General features: G+C 42.3%; 1 protein-coding gene across 1 annotated transcript in view; it reads left to right on the top strand.

The window, feature by feature from the left end:
- Nucleotides 1-1,289: 1,289 nt before the first annotated feature.
- The window catches only part of LOC122563261 (zinc finger protein 76-like), a 74,484-nt gene continuing 55,807 nt past the window's right edge, over nt 1,290-19,966 (top strand). The window contains exon 1 of the mRNA XM_043716902.2: nt 1,290-1,392. The gene's annotated coding sequence lies outside the window, so the exon portion shown is untranslated. The remainder of the gene's footprint in view (nt 1,393-19,966) is intronic.

Raw genomic sequence — 19,966 nt, 5'->3', positions numbered from 1 at the left:
ATGTTCGCATTACTATCCTGGCTTGTTACAATATAGTGTCATACAGACAGACTTGAGGAACAACAACTCAGTTTTCACTTAGGCACTTTATAGCCTAGAGGTCTCAAAATTGAATTTTTTAACTCCAGAAAGTGTTTTTTCTTTCTCCATTTTTCTTATTCGCTTCCCCCACAGCCTTGCCTTGTTTTCCTTCCTCTTAGCAGGGTGGACCCTTTCACAACATAATTTACATCCTTTTTACATCTTTTTTTCTCTTTCACCATTAAGAACCCAGTTGTTTTTTTGTCTCACTTGCTCCTTCTCTGCCTTTGTCAAAATTGTATGAAAAACACTTCCAACATCTTTTGTTCTGAAGATGTCATATTAAATTCGAAAATTTAACTGCTGTTTCTCTCCCCACGTATGCTGCCAGGTTTCTTCAGCTTGTACTGCGTTTGCATAAATTTCCAGCATCCCCAATATTTTGCTTTATTCAAATGTTTGAATATTGCAGTCAAGTTTCTGCTAAAGGTGTAAACCTTCTGATGATTGACGTCAGTATTAATGCACTTCAGCGTTTAAATTTATATCTGGCTTCGTTCGGGCCAATTCTCAATTATTATTCCCAATCCCAACCTCCACCTTTGCAAAATTATTCTAAGTTGAGTGACTTAACTTCCATCGACTTCATTAGCTGTAAAACACTTATGATACAAACTGAATTTGTGTAAGGTACCTGAGAAATGCAAATTATTTTACGCGTTTAGCCATTAGAGTGATTATGACAGTTTTTAACTTGTACCTTTTAATTTCTGGCACTAAAGGACAGTCCAGCCATGGGCTTTTATTCACTAAATCACCATTGACAGGTCCCTATTGTATATTTTAATGCACATCACCATTCTACAACTATACATTGTCCCTACCCAATCGCGCATTTCAATCAACTGTTTCACGTTCTTTCATTGAGGTCTACCCCAACCTCTGATTATCAAGCGAAAAAATCCTCACCATCATTGTGTTTATGTATTCACACACGATGAGGGGCGGAATTTTTCAGGCTGCTACGGCTTTGTGCCGGTTTCCGAACCCCGGACCATGAATACGCCCAGTCTTCAGCGTGCTTTTGAGATTCGGCTTTTGAGAAATGCTGATTCGGGGCGACGGGACATTGCGTGGGCTGGCCCTGGACGCTGAATATCTCCACGCCTTCGTCGGTAGCAACGGTCGCTCCATGTGTGTTCGATGGTGGTGGGGGAGGGGGAGGAGTATGCGTACCCGGGACCCTGAATACTGATGCTGGGTGACTTTGCCGCGGCGCAGATATCATTCACAGATGCCTGTTCGGGGGCGGCGGTTCCCGCCATAGCCCTGGTGCATGGCGGTCGCACGGAGGAATTGTTGGAAAAAAAGGTTAGTAAAAATTTTTCCCAGTCGGCGTTGCAGCAGCTGCCGGCCCGGAGAGGCGCCGGAGTGAGAGGCAAGGGGACATTCGGCGGAGACGATTATAACCATAGGCTGGAGAGGAACGGCTCTCTCTGTCATTCTCACCCTCCGCATGTATACAGGCGCCTGTTCCCGGCCTACTGCAGGCTTTTAGTCGCCAGTCCCGCCCTGTGCTCTTCTACTGATGGATGAAACTGTCCAAGACGTCTCTCCTCCACTCTCTGTTCCCTCTGGGGCCTGGGGACATATCAGACAGTCCTGGGACTGCTGTCTGGAAGGCAGGGTGTTTGAAATACTCCCAGACATTGCTGCCCAGTAGGTTAAGGAGGGGGGATGAAGGTTAATATTTGGAAGGTGCAGTCTGCATCTGATTTGAGAGTAAGTGAGGGGTTGCTCTCCAAACTTTAACTGTTTCCTAGCTTTTGCTGTGAACGAGTCTGGCTGTGTATTTTTGAACACTTGCGATCTTAAATCCGAACTAATTCAGTGAAAATGTGAGGTTGAGGTATATATAATCAAAAATACATCACTCTTCAGCCAGCGATCTGACGGCTCAGATTTGGGTTCCCTTTATATTTGAGTTTCAAAATGCACCTTAGTTTGTCATCACATTGACGTGGTTGTGCGTAGTAATTAAAATAAATGTTCTTTTAGTAGTTCTGACTCACCTTTTGAATATGATTTCAGACGAATTTTGTTCTGTCACGCTTTTGGATTTATTTTTTCGATCTACCCCTTAGTAACTTGCTCAGTGATAGCACAAGTTTCTCGGCCTACTAAAAAAAGCTAGAATTTGAACATGTCTCCTTTTTAAAAATATGTCCATATAGTAAGCTTAATTTGCAATACCTACACTATTCTATGTAGATCCTTGTAGTTCTGAACTAATTACATTTATATACAGTATTATGTCTTTAAGTAAAATCGAATTTAATTCAGCAGTTCTGTCGGCCACGTTTAGTGTGTGTCATGCCAATTATTTAGTGATCTTAACATTTGGTGAAATATTGAACTGCTTTTCAAATCACTGCAGATTACAAATTGCATTTCAAATGGAACTGTTTTAAGAATAAGCTGTACTTAGAAAGTCACTTATTAAAACAAATTAATTACTAATCTTAAGAAGTGAGACTTGGCAGGATGGTTGGTCCGGTTGACTTTTGGTATTGAAGTTGAAAGGAGTTGAGGATGTGAATAATGCGATAAATACAAATGTCAGTTACAAAAATTAAATGTCAAAAAGCAACTGACACCAATTAAATTGGAAACAAAAACAGAAATTGCTGGAGTAACCCAGCATTTATGGAGAGAAAACAAAAAAATGGTTTGAGTCCAGTGACCTATCTTTAGAACCATGGCAATTATCAGGATTCTTTATACTAGGTACTGTATATTCCTTGTGTTCATCGGAGACCAATGTATGCAGGTTAACACAATAATTGCATTATTCTGATTACTCTGCTCATTTAAAGGATTTTTCTTTTTTACATTATTTATTTCATACTTTGCCTTCAAACTAATGTATAAAGTGTGTAGTCAGTACAGGTATACTTAATAACTTCATTTAGTTTTCTGTTGAAAGCCATGCTATTTGTATAAATGATCTGAGGCAAATATGAAAGGTCAGCACTTTTCCATCTTTACCCAATCTAATATTTTTGTAATTTTTCCATATCGATTCTTAGATAAATTTGTTTGAGAAACCAGATACTGTACTATCAATCGTGGGCAGTATACCTCTCAAATTATGAATTGATCTTGTGGGATAGAATACAGTTGCCAAGTTGATAGTCCTGATGAAGGGCTTATACAGAAAAGTCAATTCCGCTCTCAGATGCTCCCTGACCTGCTGTGATTTTACAGTGCCACACTTTGACTCTGATCTCCAGCACCTGCTGTCCTCACTTTCACCAAGTTGTTAGTTGGGTCCAGTGGGTTAACTTATGAGGTTGTATTACTTGGGTTTAGAAAGCTGATGTGATTTGAGATCTTTTTAAAATGGAAAAAAGGGTTGTTTCGGATCAATGTGCCCATGCTGGTCAACAAAGGTCTGACTGTACTATTCCCATATTCCAGCTCTTGCCCCATAGCGTGAAGGCTGCGGCAAGGCAAGTGAATATTTAAATATTGCTTAACGGATGAGAGGCAACCTTAAGAGGCTTGACAAGAATAAATGTTAAGAGGTTATTTCCTTTTCATAGAGATGTACAGCACGGAAACAGACCCTTCTGTCCAACCCGTCCATGCCGACCAGATATCCCAACTCAATCTCGTCCCACCTGCCAGCACCTGGCCCATATCCCTCCAAACCGTTCCTATTCATATACCCATCCAAATGCCTCTTAAATGTTGCAATTGTACCAGCTTCCACCACTTCCTCTGGCAGCTCATTCCATACACGTACCACTCTCTGCGTGAAAACGTTGCCCCTTAGGTCTCTTTTATATCTTTCCTCTCTCACCCTAAACCTATGCCCTCTAGTTCTGGGCTCCCTGACCCCAGGGAAAAGACTTTGTCTATTTATCCTATCCATGCCCCTCATAATTTTGTAAACCTCTATTAGGTCACCCCTCTGCCTCTGACGCTCCAGGGAAAACAGCTCCAGCCTGTTCAGCCTCTCCCTATAGTTCAAATCTTCCAACCCTGGCAACATGCTTGTAAATCTTTTCTGAACCCTTTCAAGTTTCACATCATCTTTCCGATAGGAAGGAGACCAGAATTGCAAGCAATATTCCAACAGTGGCCTAACCAATGTCCTGTACAGCGCAACATGACCTCCCAACTGCTGTACTCGATACTCTGACCAGTAAAAGAAAGCACACCAAATGCCGCCTTCACTATCCTATCTACCTGCGACTCCACTTTCAAGGAGCTATGAACCTGCACTCCAAGGTCTCTTTGTTCAGCAACACTCCCTTACCATAGGACCTTACCATTAAGTGTATAAGTCCTGCTAAGATTTGCTTTCCCAAAATGCAGCACCTCTCATTTATCTGAATTAAACTCCATCTGCCACTTCTCAGCCCATTGGCCCATCTGATCAAGATCCTGTTGTAATCTTGTCAGAATCTAGGACCAGAGGACATGAGCTTACAGTAAGGTAAAACAAGGAACTGAGAATGCTGGAGATCTGAAACAAAAACAGAAATTGCTAGAGAAACTCAGCAGGACTGCCAGCATCTGTGGGAAGAAAACAGTTAACATTTCGAGCCTGATAAATCATCTTCAGAACAGAGCCTCTGGACTCAATGTATTGACTCGTTTCTCCCCACAGATGTTACTGAGTTTCTCCAGAAATTTCTGTTTTTGTGCCAGCATAAGCATATGTGCATTTGAGACAAAGGTGGTTCAGGTTTATTTTTTCTGAGGTTAGTCAGTCTGAAATTTTCAACATGGAGGATTGTGAAGCTGGCTTGTTAAGTATATTTAATGCTGAGATTGACATTTCTAATCCGTAAGGGAATCGAGAATTGTGGCATAAAGCAGAGTAGTGGAGTTATAAATTATCAGATTAGCCGTGAACCCATTGAATTGCAGAGCAGACTTAAAGGGTCAACTATTCAGGCAGTGACTTACAGACTCCAACCATGCTCTGTGTGAAAAAATTGTTGTTCAGTCTCCTCTTAGCCTTCTACCTTTTAACTTAAATCTATGCCCGTGGTCATTGACCCCTCTACTAATGGAAAATAGTGTCTTCCAATCCTACTATCTGTTCTACTTGGTATCTGATATACCTCTATCAGGCGCCCTCTCAACCTTCACTGCTCTAAGGAAAGCAAACCTAGCCTGCACAATCTTTCCTCATATCTCTCACCCTCTAGCCCGGATAGCAATCTTCTAATTCAGGACACTGTAGTGCAATCATATCCTTCCCATAATATGGTGACCATGCACGCAGTATTCCAATTGGAGCCTAGCCAGCATTTTATATGATTCCAGCATAACGTTCCTGTTCCCTCCCTACGTATGCCAAAGGATTCCGAAAAGATTTACAAGGATGTTGCCAGGGTTGGAGGGTTTGAGCTATAGGGAGAGGCTGAACAGGCTGGGGCCGTTTTCCCTGGAGCGTCGGAGGCTAAGGGGTGATCTTAGAGGTTTACAAAATCATTAGGGGCATGGATAGGATAAATTGACAGTCTTTTTCCTGGGGTGGGGGCGTCCAGAACTGGAGGGCATAGGTTTAGGGTGAGAGGGGAAGGATATAAAAGAGCCCCAAGGGGTAACTTTTTCACGCAGAGGGTGGTATGGGTTTGGAATGAGCTGCCAGAGGAAGTGGTGGAGGCTGGTACAATTGCAACATTTAAAAGGCATTTGGATTGGTATATGAATAGGAAGGGTTTGGAGGGATATGGGCCAGGTACTGGCAGGTAGGACTAGATTGGGTTGGGATATCTGGACGGAAGGGTCTGTTTCTGTGCTGTACATCTCTATGACTCTGTATGCTGTCTTAACGACCTACCTTGCAACCTTTAGGGATCTCTGGATTATGAATGTTGAGGTCCCTCTGATCTTCATTATAGTCCAGATTCCTATCATTCACACTATAATCTCTGGCCTTGATAGCCCATCCCAAGTCCATTACCTGTTTTCTTTCTAAGCTGAAATCCATTTTGCCTTAACTTTGCCCAGCTGATATATCCATTGACATCCTCCTACAGCCTATAGCTATCATCCTCACTATTTACTACCCTACCAATTCTTGTGTAATCTGTAAATGATTTGATCATACATAACCCCTATGTTTAAGTTCAGATAATTCATGTATACGACAAATAGAATGGGCCCCACCACTGAGTACTGTGGAACCCCATTGAAAGCAAGACTTCTAGTCACAAAAATGTCTCTCCATTTCTATCCTCACACCCAATTTTGGATTCATTATGCCACTTTATTTTGGATCTTAGGCTTTTACTTTCTTGACCAGTCTGCCATGAGACATCTTATCTAAAGCCTTGCTGAAGTCCATGTGGAGCAAATCAAATGCACTAGCCTTATCAACACTTCTGATTACCCTCTTAAAAAAAAAATCAAATTTCTCAAACCCTCCTTTAACAAATCAGGCTGTCTATCCCTGATTACTCCATGTTAGCAGAAATAATTGGAGCTCAGAATTTTTTCTAATACCTTCCCTGCAGCTGAGGTTAGATTGACTGATTCATAGTCCCTTTTTTAATATTGGGACAAAGTTGGCTGTCCTTCAATGCTCTGGTACCTCAGCCATGATCAGATAGGATTTGATAATTACTGTGAGGGCTCTTGATGTGTCCTCCTGTTCCTCCGTCAACAGTGAAGTAAATCTTATGTAGGTCAAATAATTTATCCACATTTAAGGCTGCTAAACCCACTAGTTCCTCCTCATTGTAATGCAATTGATTAGGCCTTGATCTTTTTTTAAACTGTGGTAGCAGTGATTTGAAATAAATGCATATGAACATGCTTGTGCTTGTATAAATGCCACCTGTAGATGGCACAGAATGTGCATTCTCAAGGAGAAAGCCCACATAATTTGAAAGTGATGCAAAAGAGCAGCAAGTCTGAAAGATGGTGCTGCAGTAAGATATATATGAACAATACACTTGATTTCATTTATCATGCTCATCAATGAACAAAATAGAATCATAGAGATTGAGCACATACAGCATGAAACAGACCCTTCAATACAACTTGTCCATGCCGACCAACTTTCCTAAACTAATCTAGTCTCATTTGCCAGCACTTGGCCCATATCCCTTTAAACTCTTTCTATTCGTATACCTATCCAGATGCCTTTTAATTGTTGTAATTGTACCAGCTTCCACCGCTCCCTGTGGTAGTTCATTCCATACACGCACAACCCTCTGTGTGAAAAAGTTGCCGCTTAGATCACTTTTAAATCTTTCCCATCTCACCTGAAACCTATGCCTTCTAGTTCTGGACACCCTAGGGAAAAGACCTTGTCTATTTATCCTATCCATGCTCCTCATGACTTCTGAAATCTCTATAAGGTCACCCTTCAGCCTCCAATGCTCCAGGGAAAACAGCCTCGGCCTCTCCCTATACCTCAAATCCTGTAACCCTGCTGAAATCCTTGTAAATCTTTTCTGAGCCCTTTCAAGTTTCACAACATTCTTCCGATAGGAAGGAGACCAGAATTGCACGCAATATTCCAAAAATAGCTTAACCAATGTTCGCAACATGACCTCCCAACTCCTATACTGATGCTATGACCAATAAAGGAAAGCATACCAAACGCCGTCTTCACTTTCCTATCTAACTGTGAGATGACTTTCAAGGAACAATGGACTTGCACTCCAAGCAACATTCCACAGGACCTTACTAGTAAGGGTACAATTTCTTCCCTGATTTGCCTTTCCAAAATGCAGCACTTCACATTTATCTAAATTAAACTCCATCGACCACTCCTTGGCCCATCTGATCAAGATGCTGTTGTACTCTGAGGTGACCTTTGCAGTCCACTACACCACCTATTTTGGTGTCATCTGCAAACTTACTAAATATATCACCGGTGGCACAGTGGCTCAGTTGTTAGCACTGCTGCCTCACAGCGCCAGGGATCCGGGTTCAATTCCCACCCTGGGCAACTGTCTGTGTGAAGTTTGGACATTCTCCCCGTGTCTGTGTGGGTTTCCTCCGGGTGTTCCGATTTCCTCCCACAGTCCAAAGATGTGCAGGTTAGGTGAATTGGCCATGCTAAATTGCCTGTAGTGTTAGGTGCATTAGTCAGGGGTAAATGTAGGGGAATGGGTCTGGGTGGGTTGCTGTTTGGAGGGTCGGTGTGGACTTGTGGACCAAAGGAATCTAATCTAATCATATCACCTATGTTCACATCCAATTCATTAATATAAGTGATGAAAAGCAGTGGACCCAGCACTGATCCCTGTGGTACATCACTGGCCACAGACCTCCAGTCTGAAAGACAATCCTTCACCACCACCCTCTGTCTTCTATCTTCGAGCCAGTTCTATATCCAAATGTCTAGTTGTTCCTGTATTCCATGTGATCTAACCTTGCTAATCAGTCTACCATGAGGAACCTTGTCGAGCGCCTTACTGAAGTCCGTATAGATCATGTCCACCGCTCTACCCCCATCAATCCTTAGTTACTTCAAAAAACTCAATCAAGTTCGTGAGATAAGATCTTCCATGCACAAAGCCATGTTGACGATCCTTAATCAGTTGATGCCTTTCCAAATACATGTAAATCCTTTCTCTCAAGATTCCCTCCAACAACATGCCCACCACCGGTCAAGCTATGGTTCCCTGACTTTTCCTTACCACCTTTCTTAAACAGTGGCACCATGTTCGCCAATCTCCAGTCTTCTGGCATCTCACCTGTGATTATCAGTGATACAAATATCTCAGCAAGGGACCCAGCAATCACTTCCCTAGCTTCCCACAGAGTTCTAGGGTACATGTGATCATGTCCTGGGGGATTTATCCAACTTTCTGCATTTTAAGATGTCCAGCACCACCACCACGTCTGTAATGGACATTTTTCAAGATGTCACCATCTATTTTTCCACATTCTGTATCTTCTATGTCCTTCACAGTAAAATGTAAAATTCTAGTTTAGTATCTTCCCCCATAGCCTGCCTTGCCGATCCTTGAGGGGTCCTATTCTCTCCCTAGTTATCCTTTTGTCCTTAATGCATTTATAAAATTCATTTGGATTCTCCATAACACTATTTGCCCTCCTGAGTTCCCTCTTAAGTATACTCTTACTGCCATTATGCTTTTCAAAGGATTCACTCGATTTCTGCTGTCTATACCTAAGATATGCTTCCTTTTTCTTGACCAAAACCTCAATTTCATCCAACATTCCCTATACCTACTAGCTTTGCCTTTTACCCTGACAAGAACATACTGGATTCTCATGTCATTTTTGAAGGCTTCCCATTTACCAGCCATCTCTTTATCGGCAAACACCCGCTCCCAATCTACTTTTGAAACTTCTTAACTAATACCATCAAAATTAGCCTTCCTCCAATTTAGATCCGGTCTATCCCTTTTCCATCACTATTTCAAAGCTAATAGATTTCTGGTCACTGGCCCCAAAGGGCTCCCTCACTGACACCTCAGTCACTTGCTATGCCTTATTTCCCAAGAGTAGGTGATGTTTTACACCTCTTGTAGGTACGCCCACATGCATTTTTTGTACACATGTAACAAATTCCTCTCCATCTAAAACTTAATACAAGGCAGTCCCAGGCTATGTTTGGAAAGTTAAAATCCTCTACCATAACCACCCTATTATCCTTACAAATTTGTTTCTCAACTTCCTGCTGAGTATTGCAGGTTCTATAGTACAATCCCAATAAAGTGATCGTCCCTTTCTTATTTCTCAGTTCCACCCAAATATATGTTCCAAGAATATCTTCCCAAATGTTATCCCTTATTAAAAATGCAATTCTTCCTCCTCTTTTGCCCCCTTTCTATCCTTCCTCTAATATCTATGGCCTGGAACATTAAGCTGCTAGTCTTATCCATCCCTGAGCCACATCTCTGTAATTGTTGTGATATTGCAGTCCCATTTTCTTCACTGTGCCCTGTGTTTTCTGCCTTCCCTGTTGGGCCTCTTGCATTGAAATAAATGTGTTTAATTTCAGTCCTACCTCGTTCTCTGCTTTGTTCTTGCCTGCCCTGACTGTTTGACTTGTTCCTTTTGCCAAATGTACCAGTCTCAAACTGATTTCTTTCGTCACTATTTCCCTAGCTCCCACCCCCACATCACTAGAGTAAATCTGCCCTAGCCACTCTGGCAAATCTCCCTGCCAGTATATTAACCTGCTTCCAATTGGATTCCAATTATCCAAAAATGTGAACCCTCCTCCCCTGCACCAACTCCTCAGCCACTCATTCATCGGCATATCCTCCTATTCCTACCCTCACTAGCTCATAGTACCAGGAGTAACCCAGATATTACTACCCTCGAGGACCTCCTTTTTAAATTCCTGCATAAATTTCTATATTCTCCCTTCAGAATCTCATCCTTTTCCCTTCCTATGTTGTTGGTTTCAATGTGCACAACGACCTCCTGCTGGTCCCACTCCCCTTTGAGACTATTCTGCACTCACTCCAAGATATCCTTGATCCTGGCACCAGGAAGGCAACCCATCATTCTGTTTTCTTGCTGTCGGCTGCAGAAACGTCTGTCTGTGCCTCTGATAGAGTGTCCCCTATCACACTTGATTGCTTGGAACCTGATGTACCCCTCGTTACATTAGAGCCAGTCTCGGTATCAGAAACCTGGCTACATTCTCCTGAGAGGAGAAAGTGAGGTCTGCAGATGCTGGAGATCAGAGCTGGAAATGTGTTGCTGGAAAAGCGCAGCAGGTCAGGCAGCATCCAGGGAACAGGAGAATCGACGTTTCGGGCATAAGCCCTTCTGAAGAAGGGCTTATGCCCGAAACGTCGATTCTCCTGTTCCCTGGATGCTGCCTGACCTGCTGCGCTTTTCCAGCAACACATTTCCAACTACATTCTCCTGAGAATCCATCACCCTTGTATTTTCCTAAACAGCATACTAAGACTGACTCCTGGTGTTGTTTCTCACCTCTGGTACCTCCTCACCCCACTACTATAGCCCAGCCACCTGCTGCTACCAGTGAAAGCCTCGACCATTGATCATCAGCCTTTGTTCCTACCCCCCCCAAGGAGTGTAAGCACCAACATGCACCTCTCCCTTCCCCTTACAACCAACCACTGCAGCCCCCTTGTCAGCAGCGCATTCACTGATGTGGCATCACTACATACAGAGCATACTGACATCCACATAGCATGTACAGCACTTCCTGCAGCTTGTCCAGTCATGACCAGCTAATGTCATGGGCTGCGTATGCACAGGGACTATTTTGGCGAACATGTGAATTCAGAGTAGAAGTAGGTCATTTGGTCCTTTTTTTAAAATCAGTCGAATGTGGAGTCGCTGGTTAGTCCATCATTTATTTCCCATCCCCAATTGCTCAGAGGGCAGTTGTGGGTCTGTCACTGCTGTACTCTGAAGTCCGATGTAGGACAGACCAGGTAAGGATAGCAGTTTCTTCCTCTAAAGGACATCAGATGAGTATTTCTGACAATTGACAACTGTTTCATGGTAATCAGACTCTTAATTCCAGGTTTTTATTGAATTTAAATTCCATTATTTGCCGTAAGATTCCAAATTGGGTCTCCAGAGCATAGTCTCTGGATTAATCATATTCCAATTATACCACTAGGGCATTGCCTCCCCTTTAGCCTGCTCTGTCATTTAGTAAGATTACAACTGATCTGTTTGTGTTTTGAATTCCACATTCTCATCTAATCCAATAACCTTTAATTCTATTGTCTAACAAGAATCTATTTACCTCTGTCTTAAAAATATTCAATGACCCTGTCTATACTGCCTTCTGAGGCAGAGTTCCAGAGGCATCCAGCTCTCTGAAAGAAACTAGGGACAACACATCTATCCTGGGACAGGCTAAGCAAAGACATGCCAGAGAATTCCTAGAGACCTGGCACTCCAACCACAACGCCATAAACAAACACACAAATCTAGATACCATCTATCAACTCGGAAAACGAACAGGAAATGACATCACCACAAGCCCCAGGAACCCCATCCAGGAGAAAGATATAAATAGAAAGCAGGAGACAACAGCTTCACTTCACTTGGAGGTCGCCGCTGATGATGTTACCTAGCCAGGTAATGAAATGACTGGATATCAAACCTACAGCTCAGCGAGCAAACCTACACCCTAAACCTCAACCTGAACTACAAACCTTGCAAAACCTATTTCTCTTAATTTCACCCTAAAGGAACAATACCTAATTTTAAAACAGCTGTTCAATCAAACCACCCGTCACTCTTCTGAAATCCAATATAAGCAAGCCCAGACTGTCCAATGTTTACTTATAAGACAAACTGCCAACTCCAGGCACCAATCTAGTAAACCTCCTTTGAATTGTCTCCAAAATCGTTTACGTCCTTAGATAGGGAGACAGAAACTACACAAAATATTCAACTCATGGAATTCTGGTTTTTCTTTGTTAAGCTTTCCTGGACAAATCGCTATCACATCACCACTGTTAGTTTTGATCACTGTCATAATGTCACAGTGACTGCTGTCATAGTTACTGAGTTTAATGTTAGTTGCTTGGATCCAACAGGACATTTAACAAGAAAATAAAATTTGTAGCCTTGAAAGGAGAAGCAGCTTTGCAAAAAGGAACACATTTTGCTAAGAGTCTGGATTCATTTCCACAAATTGTGGGGGAAATAAATGGTAAATATGTTACAAAGTTGTATATTCAAAAGGGTTTGGATCACAAACAAACATCCAAAATTTCAACACTTTATACGTAATCCCAACTTTGAAAGCACTGTCTCAGTTATCTATTTATGCTTATGTTAGCTTTTGTAGCTTTCCTTTCTTTAAAGTATTTTCTATTGAAGTTTCATGTCATACTGTTATTAGCTATAGTTTTATTTTTGTAACCCTGGTTGTAATTCACTAAGCTTATGACACACTGTCTTGGCAGTATTCTTAGAGTACAGTAATGTTCCAACGCCAACAAATTCTGTAGCATGGTTACTAGTTTATTCATTATAATTTATGATGTAACTTACTAACCAATTAATCTTGAATAGGGATAACATTACAGCTGTGTTTAGAGAGGACATTCTTGGGAATACGTTTAGGGAAGTTATTTGAATGGAACTGAAAAATAAGAAAGGGATGATCACCTTATCGGGATTGCATCCCCCACCCCCCCCCACAATAGTCAACAGGAAATTGAGACACAAATTTGTAAGGAGATCTCACTTACCTGTAAGAATAATAGGGTGATTTTGGTTTTGGTGAGGGATTTTAACTTTCCGAAGATAGACTGGGACTGCCAGTGTTAGTTGCTGGGTGCCTTGCTGAGGTATTTGTATCATCGATAGTCACAGGTGAGGTGCCAGAAGACTGGAGGTTGGCTAATGTGGTGCCATTATTTAAGAAAGGTGGTAAGGACAAGCGAAGGAACTATAGACCAGTGAGCCTGACATCAGTGGTGGATAAGTTATTGTAGGGAATCCTGATGGACAGGAGTTACATGTATTTCGAAAGGCAAAAACTGATTAGGAATAATCAACATGGCTTTCTGCATGGCAAGTCATTTCTCATGAACTTGAAGAAGTAATATATCTCTATGACTCTATGTCAAAGATAATTAGGTGGCCAACCCTGGAAACTATTTTGGTCCCCATCTCCTTCCACTCTTCCAAGACAGGAAATGAGACAGTTGTATTCTTAATTAAGGTAGTCCAAATTGTCAAAATACAATTGCTAACCATGGGAAACCTTGTTGAATGCCTTTCTGAAGTCCACATAGAGCACATCCATCCCTCTGCACTAATCAATCCTCTTTGTTACTTCTTCAAGAAGGAATAGAGGGAGAATGGCTGAGAAGTGGCAGATGGAGTTTAATTCAGATAAATGCGAGGTGCTGCATTTTGGGAAAGCAAATCTTAGCAGGACTTATACACTTAATGGTAAGGTCCTAGGGAGTGTTGCTGAACAAAGAGACCTTGGAGTGCAGATTCATAGCTCCTTGAAAGTGGAGTCGCCGGTAGAAAGGATAGTGAAGAAGGCGTTTGGTACGCTTTCCTTTATTGGTCAGAGTATTGAGTACAGGAGTTGGGAGGTCATGTTGCGGCTGTACAGAACATTGGTTAGGCCACTGTTGGAATATTGCTTGCAATTCTGGTCTCCTTCCTATCGGAAAGATGTTGTGAAACTTTAAAGGGTTCAGAAAAGATTTACAAAGATGTTGCCAGGGTTGGAGGATCTGAGCTACAGGGAGAGGCTGAACAGGCTGGGGCTCTTTTCCCTGGAGCGTCGGCGGCTGAGGGGTGACTTTATAGAGGTTTACAAAATTATGAGGGGTATGGATAGGATAAATAGACGAAGTCTTTTCCCTGGGGTTGGGGAGTCCAGAACTAGAGGGCATAGGTTTAGGGTGAGATGGGAAAGATCTAAAAGAGACCTAAGGGGCAACGTTTTCACGCAGAGGGTGGTATGTGTATGGAATGAGCTGCCAGAGGATGTCGTGGAGTCTGGTACAATTGCAACATTTAAGAGGCATTTGGATGGGTATATGAATAGGAAGGGTTTGGAGAGATATGGGCCGGGTGCTGGCAGGTGGGACTATTTTGGGTTGGGATATCTGGTCGGCATGGACGGGCTGGACAGAAGGGTCTGTTTCCATGCTATACATCTCTATGACTCTATAACTAGCCATTTGGTTACAGAGCTGGCTTGAAAGTAGAAGACAGAGGGTGGTGGTGGCAGGTTGCTTTTCAGATTGGAGGCCTGTCACCAGTGGTGTGCTACAAGGATTGGCATTGGGTCCACTGTTTTCGTCATTTTTAAAAATGATTTTGATGTGAACATAGGAGGTTTGGTTAGTAATTTTGCAGTTGACCCCAAAATTGGTGGTGTCGTCGACATCGAAGAAGGTTACCTCGGAGTACAATAGGATCTTGATTAGATGGGCCAGTGGGCTGAGGAGTGGCAGATGGAGTTTAATTTAGATAAATAAGGTGCTGCATTTTGGAAAGGCAAACCGGGGCAGAACTTATACACTTAAAGGTAAGGTTCTGGGATTGTTGCTGAACAAAGAGACCTTGGAGTGCAAGTTCAAAGTTCTGTGAAAATGGAGTCACAGGTAGATAGGATAGTGAAGAAGGCGTTTGGTATGCTTGCCTTTATTGGTCAGAGCATTGAGTACAGGAGTTGGGGAGATCATATTGCGGCTGTACAGGATATTGGTTAGGCCACTTTTGGAATACTGTGTGTAATTCTAGTATCCCTGCTATAGGAAGGATGTCTGGACGACATGGACACGTTGGATAGTAGGGCCTGTTCCATGCTGTTTATCTCAATGACTCTATGTCAAAGATAATTAGGTGGCCAACCCTGGAAACTATTTTGGGCCCCTCCTCCTTCCACTCTTCCAAGACAGGAAATGAGACAGTTGTATTCTTAATTAAATCAGTCCAAATTGTCAAAATACAGTGCTTGGAAGGTTGCACAATCCGTTGCCTCATTTGTTAGAAACAAACTGAAAAGTACAATGGGCCGCAATTTTCTGCTTCGGGGCATCATTGAGGTAGGTTTGCTGTTAACTATTGAGTGACAAGTTGCTGAAATTGAAAGTTGGTAACAGATGGCAAACAGGGTCTTTGGGACTTCATTGAAGGGCAAAGAATTGTGTGTTTCCTTTGTCAAAATGAAGGATTCTGAAATTATCAGCAAGAAGTTAAGAAGGCAATAATTTTCTTTTTTGTCTTTCATGGCTGTGCCAGTATTTATTGCCAGTCCCTAGTTGCCTTTTAGAAGTTAGTGGTGAGCCACCTTCTCAAACCACTAGAGTCCATTTGCTATAGGTAGATCCACAATACTGTTAGAGAGGGCATTCCAGGACTTTGACCCAGTGACACTGAAGGAATGGTGATATATTTCCAAGTCAGGATGGTGAATGGCTTGGAAGTGAAGTTTCAGGTGGTGTTCAAGTGTACCTGCTGCTCTTGTTCTTCAAGATGGTGGTAATCATAGGTTTGCAAGATGCTGTCTAAGGAGCCTTGGTCAGTTTCTACAGTGCACCTTGTAGATTGCATACTCGGCTGCTACTGTGTGCTAATAATATTGGCACTGCACGCTTTTGGATATGGTACAGTCAAGTGCACTACTTTGTCTTGGATGTTGACAATGTTCTTGAACGTTTTGGAATTGTATACATCCAAGCAGGTGGGGAGTATTATATCACATGCCTGACTTGAGACTTCAAGTTTATTGATGAAACAGATGGTTAAGTCTATTACATCACCCATTGTAGTGCAATGGAAATGTTCCTACCCCTGGACCAGGAGGCCCACGTTAAAGTCCCACTTGCTCTGGAGGTGTGTAATAACATCTCTGAGCAGGTTGGATTAGAAAACACCTACCCTGAGAAACTAGAGAGCTTGTATGGTGCAGTGGTCACATCCATACCTCTGAGACAGGAGGTCAGATTCAAGTCCCAACCACACCAGAAATATGTATTAACTTCTCTGAAAGGATTCATTAAAATTATCTATTCTGAGGAACTCTGGGGCTCTTGTGACAAAGTGAGAGTGTCCTTGTCTCTGAACCAGGAGGTTGAGGTTCCAGTTACACCTACTCCAGAAATGTGTAAAAAAATATTGTTGAACAGGTTGATTAGAAAATATGTAATCTGAGGAACTCTTGTGGAGATGTCCTGAAGTTGAGATGATGAAACTTCAACAACCACAAAATTTTTTTTGTGCCAGTCATGACTCCAACCAGCAGCGAGTTTTCCCCCAATTTCTATTGACTCTAGTTTTGCTAGGGTTCCTTGATACCACCCGTGGTCAGATGGGACCTTGATGTCTAGGGCAGTCACTATCACTTCAGTCCTGGAATTCAATCTTTTATCCATGATCAAACCAAGGCTGTAATGAGGTCAGGAGCTGAGTAGCCCTGGCAGAACCCTGGGCATTACTGAGCAGCTGCTGCTTGATAGCACTGTTGATGTCACCTTCCATCATTTTACTGATGACTTAGAATAGAATGATGGGGCAGTAATTGGCTTGCTTGTTATTTGCCCTGATTTTCATGGAAGGACATAGCAAGACAGTTTTCTACATTGTCAGGCTGTTGCCGGTGTTGTAGCTGCATGGAAACAGCTTGGCTGGGATGTGGCAAATTATGGAGAACCAGCCTTCTTTACTATTGCTGCAGAGTTGTCAGGGACCGCAGCCTTTACAGTATCCAGTGCTTCCAGTCATTTGTTGATATCCCATGGAATGAATCAAATTGACTGAAAAATGTTCCTGGTGACTGGGGAGTCCATAACCAGAGGTCACAGTTTGAGGATACGGGTAAGGCAAGCTAGGATGGAGATGAAGAGAAATGTGTCTGCCAAGAGAGTAACAAGCCTGTGGAATTTTCTGTCACGGAAAGCAGTTGAGGCTAATGCATTGAATGCTTTCAGAAAGGAATTAAATATCGAATAGAATGGAAGCCCTATAGTGTGGAAACAGGCCATTCAGCCCAACAGGTCCACACCGACCCTCCGAAGAGTCACCCACCCAGACCCATTCCCCTACTACTCTACATTTATCCCAGACTCCTAACCTACACATCTCTGAACACGATGGGCAATTTAGCATGGCCAGTTCACCTAACCTGCACATCTTTAGATTGTGGGAGGAAACCGGAGCACCGGGAGCAAACCCACACAGACAAGGGGCGAATGTGCAAACTCCACACAGACATACTAATATACAATATACAGTGGAAAATACATTATTATAATAAATATTACAACATATTAATATATAACATTGTCAATATTGAGTAGGTAAAGGATTAGTTGCCTGACAGAAAGTAGGGAGGAAGGATAAATGGATCATTTTCAGATTGGCAAGTTGCAACCATATGGATCAGTGTTGAGGCCTCAACTATTTACAATCATTATCAGTTACAGTAGCACCTCGACATACGAACGACCCTGTTCACAAACAAATCGGTTTACGAACAGGATTGTACGTAAAATTTTGCTTCAACGTACGTACGAAATTCAAGGTACGAACTCAAAAAGCCCATGTGTGACCACGTGGTTTCATTGTTCTGCTTTGCTACGCGCTTGTTGAATGCAAAGGCTCTCGGGGCCCCGCGTGATCTCATTCAGTTTGTCTTTGGCGCGTGCGCTGTGAACAGCGTTCGTTGCTACGTCCAAGCATTCTTACGCTATCCGAACAATGGGAAAAATTGATTCAGTTCACAAACTTTTTGGTTCGCGAACTGGGTCCCGGAACGGATTAAGTTTGTAAGTAAGTTGAGACGCTACTGTACTTGGATGAAAGGACTAAACGTATGTTGGCAAAATTTGCCAATGCCTTCAAGATATTTGAGAAAGCACATTGTCAATAAATGGATATAAATGAGTGGTCAGAAGTTTGGTAAATTAAGTATAATGTGGGAATTTGTGAATTTGTCCAGTTTGTGAGATGGGATAGAAAATCAGTACAGGCGGTCCCTGGGTTGCGAACAGGTTCCGTTGTGGAGCCAGTTTGCAAGTCGATTTGTGTGCAAGTCAGAAGTTTGATTTGTGAATCAAACACTTGTAAATCAGGGATACCCTCTATGTTATTTAAATAGGTAAGGGTTGCCAAACTCTATGATAGAGTAATCCAGCAAGGAATTAGGAAGGCAAATAAAAATTTTAATTCACTCGTGGGACATGGGTGTCGCTGGCTGAACCAGCATTTATTGCCCATTCCTAGAGGCCCTTGAGAAGGCAGTAGTGAGCTGCCTTCCTGAACTGCTGAAGCCCATGTGCAAATTGAATGTTGTAATTTATTAAAAATGTACAAAATCCCAAGAAGATTTCATAGGGTGGATGCCGGGAGGATGTTTCTTCTTTTTGGGAAAAGTGGAGGTAGTGGGCATTGTTTAACCATAAGTGATCTTCATTTTAAACAGATGAGGTTTTATCTGAGGGTCATTAACCTACAGAATGCTCTTGCGCAGAAGAGAAGTTGTGTTGTAGGAGCTATTCAGGATTGAGTTAGATCTTTGATAGGAGAGTTAAGGGTTAGGTAGCAGACAGGAAAGTGGACCTGAGGCCACAATCAGATCACCGTGATCCTATTGAACAGCAGAGCAGGCTCGAGGGGATGGAATGACCTCACCCAAAGATCTGTCTGTCTTACCTGCTGAGTATTTTATTCCCTGCTTTCACACGATACCTTTTGTTGTGTCTCTTTGTTGCAAGATGGAAGCAGAAAATAGCAGGCCAATTTTTTGTTGATTTTGAATACATTATAAAATGAATCTGACAATTGATTTGTTTTATTCACCCAAAATATGTAAGACTAAATTCATCATTGAGTTTAACAAGCACTCGATAGCCAGTGCTTCGTTATGAAAGCCAAATACAGAGATGCTTCAGATAATACCCTTGTAGCATAAGGGTGTAGCTACCAGAATTAGCAGGAGGGAGAAGTGTATTTTTCACCTACTGATTCATGATAGCATGACTGCGTTTTCAAATAAATCAAACAGAAATACTGTTACATTGTCATTTCAGATTTTTTCAATATCCATTCTATTCGAAGGTTTCTTTCCAATTGTTTAAAAAAATGTGATTAGAAAACTTTAGTGTGTGGCAATTAACCACCTTAAGGCTTGGGTAAGAATTGCAAACATAGATCAATACAGCCGTATAGGCCCTTCAACCTTTGATGTTGCGCCAACCTGTGAAATTGATCTGAAGCCCATCTAACCTACACCATTCCATTATCATTCATATATTTATCCAATGACCATTTAAGTGCCCTTAACGTTGGCAAGTCTACTACTGTTGCAGGCAGGGTATTCCATGCCCCTTCTACTCTCTGAATAAAGAACCTACCTCTAACTCCTGTCCTATATCTATCACCCTTCAATTTAAAGCTATGTCCCCTCGTGCTAGCCATCACCATCTGAGGAAAAAGGCTCTCACTGTCCACCCTA

The sequence above is a fragment of the Chiloscyllium plagiosum genome, unplaced genomic scaffold, assembly GCF_037043375.1.
Source record: "Chiloscyllium plagiosum isolate Xiang-an unplaced genomic scaffold, Cpla_swu_hap1 HiC_scaffold_26, whole genome shotgun sequence".
NCBI lineage: Eukaryota > Metazoa > Chordata > Chondrichthyes > Orectolobiformes > Hemiscylliidae > Chiloscyllium > Chiloscyllium plagiosum.
The sequence above is the reverse complement of the archived record's forward strand: the minus strand, read 5'-3'. Positions and strand labels throughout refer to the sequence as shown.